The sequence below is a fragment of the Cajanus cajan genome, chromosome 1 (genome assembly GCF_000230855.2).
Source record: "Cajanus cajan strain Asha chromosome 1, NIPB_CcT2T_4, whole genome shotgun sequence".
Taxonomy (NCBI): domain Eukaryota; kingdom Viridiplantae; phylum Streptophyta; class Magnoliopsida; order Fabales; family Fabaceae; genus Cajanus; species Cajanus cajan.
Genome location: NC_138517.1, coordinates 78,291,445 through 78,305,402, shown reverse-complemented (window position 1 = coordinate 78,305,402; position 13,958 = coordinate 78,291,445). Strand labels below are relative to the sequence as shown.

The 13,958-nt window shown below is 27.9% G+C and overlaps 1 non-coding gene across 1 annotated transcript; it reads left to right on the top strand.

The window, feature by feature from the left end:
* The first annotated feature begins 1,025 nt into the window (after positions 1 to 1,025).
* Positions 1,026 to 1,221, top strand: LOC114916276 (U2 spliceosomal RNA). Its single transcript, XR_003804666.2, has one exon. It is a non-coding gene; the product is annotated as a U2 spliceosomal RNA (small nuclear RNA).
* The last annotated feature ends 12,737 nt before the right edge of the window (positions 1,222 to 13,958 follow it).

The window sequence follows — 13,958 nt, the reverse complement described above, 5'->3', positions numbered from 1 at the left end:
GCATAGGCTACTCTCTATGGCTCATGCATCAATCATGGTGTTTACCATGTTAGGCATGATAGCTCTAGGAGCTCTTAATGGCTAAGTCGTCAAACACATGGTCAAGCCAGATGTGGGGCCTCCACACAACAGCATGTGCTCTCTAAGTCTGACACTAATTGAATGTGAGCCTTGCCAAGCACTATCTCGAGAATGGTTGAGGACTTGTACCTCTTGATTTTGAGATATTTGATAATGTCTAGCTTAGAAACACGATCCTTGGTATTTAATGGAAAAGTGAGAATAGTTAAGTGACGGATCAAACGTTTAGTTAGGATTGATCTTTGATATTATAATTGAGGTTAAAAATATAATTCACATGTTTAAAAATATCTATAACATATTTTAAATATATTCAATCATAGTATTTATATATATATATATATATAATTCATTTGTTTTTATTGTTTTTTATTTTACTATTTTCTTATAATTCATTGTAATTTTGGCTTCATCAACTTTTTTATGTGAAAAATATTAACGCATTAATAAAGTATAAATCATCCTAACAAGGGTTTTAATTCATCTGTTTTCATAAAGTTTTTGGAAATTAAAATATAAAAGTTCCAAATGTCACGACATAATATTAAATATACATGAAATAGTATATGAAGAAAATTGCATGTTGATGTTAATACTTAAAAGAAGTTGAAAGAGAAGCACATATGCAATTAAAGACTCTTACTGGACATAGTTGTTTAGCATCTAAAAGGTTGTGCAGAGTGAAATTAAAATGCATGATGCCTTCTGAATTTGTTATAGTTGAGTTGTAATAGAGTAATGCATTCATAATAGAACACTTTTATATTTGTTCATTAATATTTCTAATCATGAAATGAATAATGTAGAAGCACTGTTGTTGAATATATATATGATGACTGATGACGAGTGTTAAACATCTCATGTCCAAGTCCCACACTGTTGGGAAGAAAGAATATGCGAAGTCGAATTCAGAATAAAAGAAGTAGCATGTGAATGAACTAAGCATACCTTTCTCGGCCTTTTGGCTAAGATCAAGTGTAGTATCTGTTCTTATCAGTTTAATATCTGATATGTGGGCTATTGGTCCGCACGATATTAAATTTATTTTTTAAGGGGGAGAGTCCATTACAATAGCTTGCTACTGGGCCTCTTATGTGTCGCCTATGCGTTGCACTACAGCATGGGCCTGGCACACCCCACCAACTTAGTTCAAGTTTTATGTGTTTTTAATTGAGTTTTGATTCCAGGATAATGATAGTGGATTATATAGTATGATTGATTCACTTCAGTAATCGAAATGAATAATTAAATTGAGGAAAAATGAATTTGGTTTAACATTTTTCCAGGTTTTTATTTTGCCCTAATTTATTTTTTAAGTAATAATCACTATATTTACCTTGATTCTTCTATGAACAATTTATTGCATTCATTATGTAACTCCATGCATGGCTTTATTATGATAACTAATCATGTATTTTTTCAAAGTTATATTCATTACATAAGATAGCCAAAAAATTGAGAAGAAGTAGAATTTTCTTTCGGAGCTTGACTAGCGGACTTTAATCTTCTAAAAACAAGTTTCCTAGCCTGAATTTCAAGAAAAGACATAAGGAGTTAGTGATCTAGAGAAGAAGAAGAGTCAAACAGAAAAATTTGGGAGAGAAAGGAGCTCACGGACCTAGAGTCCTTCTCTCTAAAATTTTTCTCTAGATTTCTTTGAGAATGAACTTATGAGACTCTATTCTCAGAGAAAGCCTTATATACTCTTCTCTCTAACCTCATTAATAGATAGTAAATAAATCATACAAGTAAACTTAACACCACATCATATCCCAAAACTTTAATGTCTCAAGTTGATAAGTCATTATAATTTATATACTATCCAATATACTTAATTGTATTAAGTATCATCTAAATAAAACTACTAAGATTGATGTAGTGGTGAGAGTTAGAGTGATATGCACCGATCCTTGGTTTGATTCCTGGTACCATCATTATAATTAAGATAGATAGAAAAAAAAAATATTAACTAAATAATTAATAATTTTATTAATTGTAAGTTAAGTGCTAGATTTTAAATATTATCATTTTTCAAAATTTTAACTCGTTATAGTTAACAGATCGGAACAATGTTGTTTATAATCAATAAAAAAATAAATAACATTGAATTAAATACATAAAATGAGACTAGATATTTTGGGCTTGGTGGCCCAAAATGATTAAAACATAAAAACTACTTGTGTCCAGAATAGGATAAGTTCTGGGTGTACTGGCCCAAAATGATTAGTTTCCAGCCGGATATTAAGCCCAAGTAGCCCAATTTTTATTGTTTTTTTTTTATGGTATAAGAGATTCGAGGAAGCGGAAATTTTCATTTTGAATAAATATTCTGCTTAGTGTGAACCATATATATAAGTGGGGAAAACAAGAAATTGTTATGTACCATTTCAATCGTTCAATATTCACTTTGTATAGATATCTTAAAATTATTCATTTCAATATGCGATTCCTTTCCTCCCAAACTCGTCCACACGAACTCAATATAGTTTTATTATTATTATTATTATTTGAATCAGAGATATTTTTCCACCAATACTGAAAACTAATTTTGTTCAAGTTGCGGATGTTTCTTAAATGAGTTTCGTCATTTTTGACAAAATATAAAAATAATTTTTATACTCAAAAATTAAATCCTTAACGACATATTTAAGAAACCTAATATCTTTCAATTATATTAGATTTTGTTTATTAATTTATAGCTATGACAAAAAACTAGCTACTCCACCTAAAAGATAATTAAAATAATGATTTTCAGTTTTTGATAATTCATTATGAGTTATTTAAATGTGTTGTTACAATATAAGATTTAATAAGGTAAAATAAAATGCATCTTTAAAGTATACTCATCCATTATGAATAGTAATTTATCGTTGTGTACAAATATCATAAATGGATGCTTTATTCTTAATTTTTTTATATATATAAAACCCTTTTAACAACTTTTTTTTATTCTTCTTCTTCTTTTATCACTTCATTCATCTTATAACATTTTTTTTCTTCCTTTTCCTGTCATGATTTTTAAGAAGTTTAATCCAAAAATACTGTATACAAAAATTTACAACAAAAAAAATTAATTTTTTAACCTTAAAATAATAATAATAAATTTTACAATCAATATTTATTGTTTTTACCTTCTTTGTCAAGTAATTATTTTCATTTATCTAAAATATCTCCTATTCGATTTATAAAAAAAAAGTTTTTGGTTCATAATTATAATAGACGAGGGTTTATAAGAGTGTTTGGCAGCATCATATCATTCTTATGAATCGGAACCATCCATCGTTATCTAAAGGTAACTTTTCCTCAGGCTTTTTAACTTTGAATGATAATTATATATAAAGTGATTACTGATTATGTGGCTTCAAAAGTTGTCGAGATTTCCATCAAGAAGTTAAAATCTTAGCATCTTCAATGGCCCCTATGCTATATCATGCTAAGTTCTGACCCACTTTATAGGTTGCTTAAGGCATCTTCAATGTGGAAGCAATTCATTTGAGTTGCTTCATGTATTGAAAAATAAAAAAGTGGTTCTCAGTGTGCCATGTTAGCATTAAGCAATTGAAATACAAATTTATTCCAATAATAAAAAATTTTAAGAAATTCAACTTTTAGAATTTTTTTTCTAATCATTTATGAATCAAATTTAAATTTTTATTAAAAAAGATAATTGCACTACAATGAAAGAAAATAAATTACGAGAAAAAATATACAATAAGTAGATATTAAAAATAAAATAAAGTAATAGTAAATACATAAATATTATACGAAATTAATTTTCATCATTATTATTTCTGAAACGTTTTCAAATATGTTCAATAAGATCTACTTGAAATCTGGTAAGGAACAGTTGTCTGAGGAAACAACTCTCTCTCTTCTTCAAGCAATTCATGTTGCCACGTCAGAGTCTTTCAATGACAAAAAATCGGAACTTGAGTTGCTTCATGGGACAAGTAACTCTCATTGAAGTTGCTCTTAAATTTTAGTAGAATTGCTTCTACAAATAACTCTACTAAAATTTAAATAACCTATAAAGTGAGGCAGAGCTGATGTGGCAGTGATGTGGCACAGAAGGTTGCTTATTGCATATCCTCTTAGGTATATAACATTGGCACATATCTAACACGTGTAATTTGTCCGATACAATCTTAAACTTGCAAAGCAAGTAAAGAATAAAGAAATCGTTGAAGGAATTACCCAACTAAATTTCCACTATTTTTTGAACTTATCTATATTGCTCTCATCATTATTTAATTACAAATTAGGTTGCCCGTATTTATATTTTTTATTATATTTTAACATAAGGATACAGTTGTTGTTTATTGGGAGATGTACATATATTCTCTGCAGTTTCTTTTCCCTTCCTGTACAGGGGTAACTAACAAGTGAAAGTTGCTACGTCTTTTTTAACATTTTTTAATTACGATATTATTATAAAATATCTATCATAAAATAATGACTAATTTTCTTTAGAATATATGACCGCATATATAATAGATATTATCTTTCGAACACAATTAAGTCAAATATTTGAGTACATATTTTAATTCGTTTAACAAAGATGACATAGGAAATTTTAGCCTCTCTGGTAGGCATTTTGAGGCCATTGAGGGGATTCACTCAACGAATTTTGGTCTATGTGATGGACTAAAGTTGTAACTTGCTCAACGAATCGAATTTGCTTAGCAAGCTTTGGCCTATGTGGGATGGTTGTTTTAATTCGATCAATGAGGACAGTCTTGTTAAGCGAATTTGTGTCTCTATGCGTTTCCAAGAGATGGTTTTTGCTTAGCCAACAATGTTTAGTTAAGCAAAGGTTGTTCCTTAAGGTGGGTTGTGGGAATTTGCCTAGGGAGGGTAGTTTGGCTAAGCGAATTTCTCTCTATGGTGATGAGGAGGGCTTGCTTAATAAAACCCCTAATTTGTTATAAGTTGAAAGTGTAGTTGGTGATGTGTTTTCATAGTCTTGAAGATTAAGAGACATGCTTCTAGTCCAATAGTGATTATATGAAGTTGTGATTTGTTGTAAAAGATCAATGAAACCCTTATGTGGTGCCTTTGAAAGATGTTTCAAGGTGGTTTAAAGGAGAATGTTGTGGCTTCTTAGAGGAGTAATTTTGTTGAAAGTGGATCTATGTGAAGCTTTGAGTTTCATGGTCCAAAGTTGTGGCTGCAGTTTCTTTAAAATAAATGATTCTCCAATTTAAATGTGTTGTTTGATAATGGTATGAATTGAGTTGCTTCATATTAGCCATTGATGGTCATGTTTGGGTTTGAAACTCAAATGTTGAGTTGGCACATAAGTCATGAATAATCACATGAGTGTACTCCGACCTAGTTATTGAAAGGTACATTTCATCTATACTAATGTGCGCGACACTTTTTATGATGGGTAAAATTTGTTTTATGTCGATTATAAAAATAATCGACATAAAATGTCTTGACTTTATATGTTGGTTATAAAAATAATTGACATAAAAAAAATTTATTTTTTAGGTTAACAAATGTTTTTTCATTGTGCATTTTCCCTCTCTTCATATTTTGTTGTCGTGATGCTCTTTCTTTCTTGTTGTTGCATCTCTTTGCATTTGGTCATCACATTTTCTCTCTCTTGTTGCATCTCTTCACATTTTGTTGTCATACTTTTTCTTTCCTATTGTATCTTTTTGCGTTTCATTGTCATGCTCTTTCTCTCCCATCGCATCTCTTTGTGTTTCCCTTTTTCCCTCTCGTTCTTGCATCTTCTTTTGTAGACACCACATTTTGCACTTTGACACTACCATGTTTACTTACAAAATACAACACTATCAATATTTAAACAATTATAATAGAAAATACAAAAAAAAAAGAAAATAATTTACCAAAATGTGCAAGAAAAAATGATGAAGAAAAGACAAGAAAACCATAAGCAAGAGTTTGGAATGTGAATTGCATTTTCAATTTGAAATTTTAAAGCACTTTTTATGTCGTGTGTTGTTTCACCCATTACAAAAATTTATTTCTATGTTAGGTGTCATTCCACCCATTATCAAAAGATTGGGGCCAACTACATAATTGACCCATCTCAACACATTCTATGATGGGTGTAATGACACCTAACATAGAAAGAACTTTCTATGACAGATGAAATAACACCTGACATAAAACGTTTTGTAATATTTACTACTTGCTACCGTGTCACTTTCTATGTTGTGTGAATTACACCCAATATAAAATCTCCATCATAAAATGTCCTTTTTGCACTAGTTTTAGGGGAAGGTAGTGGGCTAACTATATTGTTGGATTGGTTTTGTAGGTAAATGTTGTGGTAGACACATATCCAAATTGTACTATATTTGATGGTAATAAAAGCCTTACAAGTTTATGTTGAAAATATCTAAGAAACTAAAGTTGTTAGTGTTTGATAGAGTTGTGTCAAAAAAATCACTTATTATAGGAGATCTCTGAGTAGTATGTGCATGATGATGCATGATGCATTGGTCATGCAATAATGTATGTATTTTTACACTAAGTGTAAAAGGTACAAAGAGTAATTCCCCTTTAGATGTTGAGTGCACTAAGATGTGCTAGCACCATTTGATGTAAAACCTACAAATTTGGAAGTCAGGTGATGAGAGCGAGACTAATTAAGCATTATGACTACAATTAGCTATAATAGTTTTGATGTTAAGGGAAAATTGGTTCACATTGAGAGTGTGAACCATGGAGAGCAATGGTTCCTCTTTATGCCTATGGTACTGAGTTTGAAATGATTCCACACTAAGTGCAACACTCTAAATAGAAAAAGATGATTTTGAAATTTAATTATGAGAATGAACCTTAATTTAACTAATGGACTGAAAAATGAGAATATTGAAAATCTTGAGAACTATGAGGCACTTGAGAAGCAACTTGAAATGAACCACTACAGAAGAATGGGATATGCCATGGGACTTTGAGCTTTGAGAGAAGGAATGCGATTTAATAGCATAATTGATGTTGTATGATAAACCACATTGGTTAAATAGTAAAAAAAAATGTTATCTAGTGATACACACCCTATAGTAACATATATTTGTCATTAAAAATTACTTTTATATATACCATAGATACAATATGTTGGTATATTATTAGAAAATATAAGTAATATAGTCATATATAGTATATATTGTTGAATTTCATTCAAAATCAGCATTCAAATTATGTATAACTATATATCAAATAAATAAATATATATATATATATATATATTAGAAGGATCATATTATTTTAAAAAATATTACTGTCTACCCTACAATATCGTGTCCCTCATAACTCATGTTAAAATTTGATGCCTTATCCCACTAACGAATGAACAAAAAATTTTGTCATAATTTATTAACGATTAAATTAGTGTCGTAACCAAAATCACGAGAAAGATGACACAAAAATTATTTTAATTATGGAGTCGCTATCAATATTTTATTTTATGAGAAAAACATTAAAAAAATCTTTAAAAAATGGTCTCTAAAATCAGAGTTAGACTCGGGAGTTAATTACGTGTAGGGAAGACATTAATATCCTACATATATTAAAAATAATACCTTTAATTAATCACAAAATCATACATCTTTAGAAATATTTATTTTACCCCTAAGAAAGAAATACATATTTTTGTTTTGTTTTTTTTAAGAAAATAATTTATATGTGAAATAAGTTTCTTTTTTTTTTTTAAATAAAAATATGGACTTGCATAAGGTTTTAAGTTAACAGATGACTAATCAATAAACCCTTGCAACAACATTAAAGATAGAATTTCTATTTAATTAATGTTATTGATATTTATTTTTTTATACAATATTAAAATAAAAACTTTCATATTTGTACATTTTTATTTTATTTTATTTTTTAAAAAATCCTGCAAAAGAATTTAAGTTAGCAAATGACTAGTCATGAAACTCCCACAATCGAATAGCGTCAAAGATAAAATCGTTATTCAATCGATGTTATTAATTATTGTGCAATATTCATTTTTTATACAAAGAAATTACCCTTGCACCACAATTTAAATTAAACAATGGTTAGTCATTAAATTATAAAATTTGATAACATTAAAGATAAAATTTGTTATTCAAATAATATTATCAATAATTACTATTGTCAATATTTTGTAAAAAAACAACTTTTATTTTACTCTATGCGTAAAAGTTTATGATATCAAATGATTATTTTATAAACTTTTATGATTTACGATATCAGATGTAGAAGTGTTACTCGATTAATATCACGAACCATTGCATAAATTAAAATTTATATGTGAAATTGTTTTTTCCATTTTTATTTATAAAAAAAAACTTCCATAAGAATTTAAGTTAACAAATAACTATCATTAAACCCTTACGTTAAAGATAGAAGAGCTATTCAATTAACGCTACTAATTGTTTAGAGTTGTAATATATTTTTTTTTATATTTTATCAAAAGATGACAAATTTCATTTTTATACCATATATATATATATATATGTATATATATATATATATATATATATATATGTATATATATATATATATATATGGGAATGCTAATATATTCCCACCTATTTTTTAGTGGGAGTATATTAGCAACCTACACCAAAATTTTAAGACAAAAACTACTCATTACTTTTGATTTGGTTAATTCGTACAAAAGATATTATAATAATTTAATTTAATTTTAAATGAAAATTAAATATTTTCTCTCTCTTATTAACTTCATTCACTAAGTCATTTCTTTTTTTTTATTAATTAATTTTTATTTGTTCGGAGAGAGTGGAGACATCATGAGAGATGAGAGATAAATGAGTTAAAGAAGGAATTTAATAGGAGAAAGATAAATAAGTTAGAGAAAGAATTTAATAGGAAAGAGAAATGAGTTGGAGAAGAAATTTAATAGGAGAGAGAAATGACTTAGTGAAAAAAATTAATAAGAGAGAGAAAATATTTAATTTTTATTTAAAATTAAATTACTATAATATCTTTTATACAAATTAACCAAATCAAAAGAAATGGGTAGCTTTTTTGTCCTATAATTTTGGTGTAGGTTGCTAAGGGCATCTCCAATGCAAGCAACTCATTTGAGTTGCTTCATACATTAAAAAATTAAAAAAGTGGTCTCTAGTGTGTCATGTCAGCATTAAACAACTCAAACATAAATTTACTCCAATGACGAAACTTTAAGAAATTCAAATTTTAGAATTTTTTTTTCTAATCATTTATGAACCAAATTTAAATTTATATTAAAAAAGATAATTGCACTACGATAAAAGAAAATAAATTACGAGAAAAAATACACAATAAGTAGATATTAAAAATAAAATAAAGCAATAATAAATATATAAACATTATATGAAATTAATTTTCATCATTATTCGAAACATTCCCAAATATGTTCAATAAGATCTGCTTGAAATTTGGTAAAGAACGGTTGCTTAAAGAAGCAACTCTCTCTCTTCTTCAAGCAACTTATGTTGCCACGTCAAAATCTTCTAATGACAAGAAACCGGGACTTGAGTTGCTTCATGGGACAAGTAACTCTTATTGAAATTGCTCTAACATACTCTCACTAAAAAATAAGTGGGAGTATATTAGCATTTCCCATATATATATATATATATATATATATATATATATATATATATATATATATATATATATATATATATATATATATATATTATCCTTGCATAAAAATTTAAGCTATTAAATGACAAGTCATCAAATCCTCACAATCATATAGTGTCAGAGATAAAATTATTATTTAGTTGACATTAACGCTATTAATTATTGCAAATTAAAATAATTTTTTTAAGAAAATTACTTTAATTTTATTTTATACACAAAATTCATGATAATAAATGAATATTTTATAAATTTGTATGATTCAACTGGTATTAAAAGACAAAAATGCAATTCAGTTAACATCAGAAAATCATTGCATGTGTTAAAATTACTACCTTAATAAAAATGCAAAATTAGATTTTTACTATGCAATTAATTACAAGTTTCACTTATTAAAAACGGAATCAATAAAATACAGTCGTAGACATTCCCAAAGTCATAATCTTTCAATTATTTTTTAAAGTCAAGATAATTAAAACTTTATAACATGCGGATGCTTTAACTGAAAAAAAAAAAAAAAAAAAAAAAAAAGCCCATCAATGCGAATCTTTAGATATTCACGCCAAGAAAAAGAGAAAAAAATAAAAATATTTAGAAAAATATTTAGAAAAATATATAGAAACCAAATAAATAAAAAAGCAAACATAACTTAAAATAAAATAATGTAAAAGCACACAATAATTAGTTTTAATGAAAGATCATGAGATCAACACCATTTTCATGAGTATTTTAACCTTACATGCCTAATGGAATGTTATGAAGGGTGAAAATATAGATGTAACTCCTACTTTAGTATCTTTAATTGAAAGTTTTTCTTTCATCTTCTTGAACCCTTTCTTTTTCACTCAACTCCAATTCTTTTCCTTTTTTTCCCCCTAAAATCTCTTGTTAGGTATTTTTTATAGATAAAAATTTATTCCAACCACTTAACTATAATTCCTTATTTTTTGGTTTGCAGTTGTAGTCATTTCATACACTTTATAATAAATCTTATCCAATATTAACTAAGTCCAATCTATCAAATATTGGTTAAGTTAGGATAAAATTTGTTATTCAGAATCAGAATTGATAAGTTATATGGAAGATTTTTGTTAAATTGTTCAAAAATTAAAATTTATATATATATTTTTCTTCCACATGAAAAGTAAAGAAAGAAAAAAAACTACAATTTACAACATTGATTATCTGCCCGTGTTCATAGCAGCAGCAGCACTTGAACTTGCATGGCGATTCGGAAGCAATGATAGAACATAGAAGTGATAATTCAGATCTTTGCATTCTACCAAACTTCAATTCCCTCCTTTGTAGCGGTACTGTACGTGTAATGCTTTTAAGTTATTGCTATTTATCAACTGTCTTGTCAATCTACCTTTCTAACAACAATGGGCCATAAGTAGAAAGAGATACAGAGAAATTTTTATAACTTTCCACAAAACCTTATCTTTTACTCGCAAATTTTTCAAACCCATATCTTCGTCCTTCTACGTTCCAGCTTGTCTCCAGAATGTAACTTTTTGCCAAACCTTTTTCTCCATACTCCTAAGTCCTAACAAGTTTACACCTTTCTTGTATAACCTAAGTTCAAATAATAACTCTCTCTCTCTCTATACATTTTGATGTGCATACATTTCTTGAATTATTGATTCCCTATGTACGTGCCTGGATATGGTGCAGTACTGCGGCTAAATTATTATCCACTCATTCATCGTAGTCATTTTCTTATTTTGTTTCCTTTATAAAATTTCTTGAAAATAGCTCCACCTCAATTAATGTTTCAACACTTTCTTATTTTGAATTTTGAAAAATTATAAAACTTCAACTTCCAATTTTCAAAAAAAAGAAACTCAAAATAATGAAGAAAGAAAAACCTGTTACTACTATCATGTTTAGTGTTTTAAAATGTGAACCGCATGTGATGTAGCCGCGACATCTTGGTTGCGGCGGCACGTTAGGTCATGATTGTGCACATCAAATTAATGGCAGTGTACCACAACAACAATTGAAAATCTTGGTCATGTTAATTTAACATTAGTGAATATATTTTGCTAATAACTCAACCACAATAGTGGGTTTTCAACCAAAGACAACATTTCGGGCCAACTGATGCTGCAACAGAATCTCTCTGACAGAAAATTGAATGTATTTTTTTTAAGCAAAAATTGAATGTATTTGAATACTAAGTTTAATAACATTTAATAAAACCCTTCAAAAAAACAACATTTAATAAAAAAAAATAAATGTTTCAATATAGGAAAAGAAGTACAAATTTGTGAATATATTTTTTTTCAACTTTAATTGAGTTCAATTGGTTCTCCAACACACTTGTATTCATTCTCATTTTATTCAATAAAATATATAATTCCAAATTTAATGACAGCCATAACTATTACTCTTACAACAATGTACTGAATTTTTAATAAAAAAAATTATTATTTTTGTTAAACCTATCATTTTTCATGGAAATTAAGTTGATTTTTTTTAACAAGGAGGGGTGGAACATCAACTAGCTAACTATTCTAAACTAGGGGAATGAATAATTTTATTGTAACCAAAGAATCTAGGGGAATCAATTAGGTTGGTCCGACACATTTAGGTGAATAGACTATAGGATGAGTAAAATGGCAGTCAACCCAAATCAGGCTAGTTAAGTAGCCTTTTTAAAAAGAAAATCAGGCTAAGCTATGTAATCGATTTATTAACGAAAAAAGTCGAATTAACGATAATTAATTATTGATTTAGTTTGGTTCATTCAAATTAAATTGTTGTTGAATTGACTCGTTAATATTTATTATTTTTAAATAATTAGTTTAAAAGTTATTCAAGTAATTTGTACTAAAACTTAATAAATTTATATTTAACGGTGTGTTTAGTGGAAGAGAAGACAAAAATAAAGAAGTTATTGTTCAAGGTTGTTTGAGATAATTAGATGAAGTAGAGTGGAATAGAAGGGAAAAGAGAGGAGTCCTTATGAAAAAAAAGAAAAAAAAAAAACTTTTTGCATCTTTGCAATTAAGTGTAAGGTCATAACATACATAGTTAATTAAGATGAGTAACATAATCAATCATGTATGCATATAATTCGATAATTTTAACAGATTATGTATATATAAATAACTTTTATTTTAATAATAATAATATTTTTATTTATTGGTTTTTAAACTAAATAATATAAAAAAAATAACTTTTATTCTTTTATATCTGTCTCCTATTATACAACCTTATTTTTATTTTATTTCTTTCCTATTTTTCTTTTCTTATCTTTTTTATTTTTATTTTTTTACTTGAAATAAATAAATACTTATAAAAATTATAAATTATAATAATTATACACACACATATATATATATATATATATATATATATATATATATATATATATATATATATAATGAAGAAAAAACCTAACCCCAAAACTATTTCTTGATCTTAAATTAAGTTTCGTCAGTTACATAACCAAATTCTATAGTGGTCTATCTATTTGTGTCATGGGAAGTAAGAGATTGAGTAAGAAAACTAGCTTGTCCATGCCTAGGCTCTTTCCCTTGGCTGTATATAAATCCAATGTTTCTGTGACAAGCGTGAGCATTAAAGTGCACAAGAAAGTTATTGAAAGCTGGGGAAAGGAAAGGTGACTAGGAGAATGGCTTCGGCTACAATTATAATTTCACTGGTAGAGCATCATAACATGTGTATCTTTGGCACTGACACCAGCATCTTGCACTATGCATCTTTAGCTACCAATAAGAAAATGATTTATGCTCTAGCTACTTTCGTCCCAGGAAACACACATCATCGTTGAATGGCTCCATCTTTTAATCAATGCAAGTATGTAGGGAGAAGAATGAAGATATAGTAAAAGCCATCGTACAAAAAGCTAAATGGTACTGCTCAAAAAATAATATTGCAACTTTTTCCCCTACTCATGCATTGATTGTCTTAAGTTATGGGCCAATTATAAAACTCTTTGATGGTATATACATGGTTTTGATAAACTTTCTTTCTTAACCTTATCACATCTTTAGTCAGTCCCCACCATCCCTAATCAATAACTGAAGGATCAAATTCCAAGCATACATCGAACCTTCACATCCCTAGCTAATAATCTCTGCCTTACGTGTCAGGGAAGATTCAGCTGGCTCTACAATGTGCCATGCACCAAGCATATAGATTCTCAAATTAAGAGAAAACCCTAACGGTATAAGTGCACAACCCTAAAAGTATTCATTTTTTTCTATGCGAAGAATTAATCCTGTCAAACCAACAGA